Genomic DNA, 1,519 nt, shown 5'->3' with positions numbered 1-1,519 from the left:
CTGGAAGATGAACCAAGGTGATTTAGGTGGGCGTGCTGGGAGTGGGTGGAGGCAGGGGAGAGGGATAACAATGCCTTTGAGGAGTTTTGTTGCAAAGGTAAGGATTGCTTTTTTTTTTTTTTTTTTTTAAGATTTTATGTTTAAGTAATATCCATACCCAACGTGGGGCTCAAACCCACAAACCCGAGATCAAGAGTTGCATGCTCCACCAACTGAGCCAGCCAGGTGTCCCAAGATGAGTTTCTAAAAAATGGGCTGATAGCCAGCAGAGAAAATCTGGTTTTAAAAAAAAAAAAGAGGGATCCCTGGGTGGCGCAGCGGTTTGGCGCCTGCCTTTGGCCCAGGGTGTGATCCTGGAGACCCGGGATTGAATCCCACGTCGGGCTCCTGGTGCATGGAGCCTGCTTCTCCCTCTGCCTATGTCTCTGCTTCTCTCTCTCTCTCTGTGTGTGACTATCATAAATAAATAAAAATAAAAAAAGAATACTTTTATTTTGCTTTATTTTATAAGGTGGGAGAAATCACATTTGCTGTGTGACAGATCACTGGCTAAGATGGGAAGGTGTTGGGAGGTTGAGAAGTGGGCAGAATGTATGAAAGAGTCACTTAAAAACATGTGAGAGTGAAGGCTCTCGTGGCACGTGGTGTGATTGCCGGCAGCCTTCGGGGCCTGCTTGAAGTTTATGGTCAAGAGTTGTGACAATTAAATAAGCTGATATATAATATATGAAAAGCACTTAGAACAGAGTAGCATATAGAAAATGCTATGTTAGCGTTAGCTATTATTATTTTAAATTAAGTATAGAGGGGCACTTGGGTGGCTCAGTTGGCTGAGCATCTGCCTTTAGATCAGGTCATGATCCCAGGGTCCCAGGATGGAGCCCCATGTCTGGGGGCAGGGCGGGGGGGACGCTATGCTGCTCAGTAGCCAGCCTGCTTCTCCTTCTCCCTCTGCTGTTCCCCCTGCTTTGTATTCTGTCTCTCTCCTTCTCAGTCAAATAAATAAATAAAATCTTTTTAAAAAAATAAAGTAAGTATAGAAAGGCTTGGGGTGCCTGAGTGGCAGAGTCAGTTGGGTGTCCAACTCTTGGTTTTGGCTCAGGTGGTGATCTCAGGGTCACGAGATTGAGCTCTTTGCCAGGCTCTGCACTAAGCATGGAGTCTGCTTAAGACTCTCTCTCTCTCCCCCTCTGTCTGCCCCTCCCTCCTGCACTCTCTCTCTCTCAAATAAATAAATAAATCTTTAAGTATAGAAAGGCCAAAGAGAATCAAAGACTATAGCATTAGTAATGTTGTGATAAGAAGAAATTTACTCATATTGGGTGTTTTATGCAATTGTAATGTTTAAGAATATTTTCTCTATTAGAATGACAACTGTATAACTCTGATTTAAATGTGTAACTGAGTAATAGACTAAGACTTTGATTGCAAGTTGAACTCTTACTAAAGTAATGCACAATATTGGGACATCTAAGTGAGTTTGGGGCTCACCATATTTATTAGTTTAATGTGCTAGATT

Source organism: Vulpes lagopus, chromosome 8 (genome assembly GCF_018345385.1).
Source record: "Vulpes lagopus strain Blue_001 chromosome 8, ASM1834538v1, whole genome shotgun sequence".
NCBI classification, from domain to species: domain Eukaryota; kingdom Metazoa; phylum Chordata; class Mammalia; order Carnivora; family Canidae; genus Vulpes; species Vulpes lagopus.
This window is presented reverse-complemented; position numbering follows the sequence as displayed.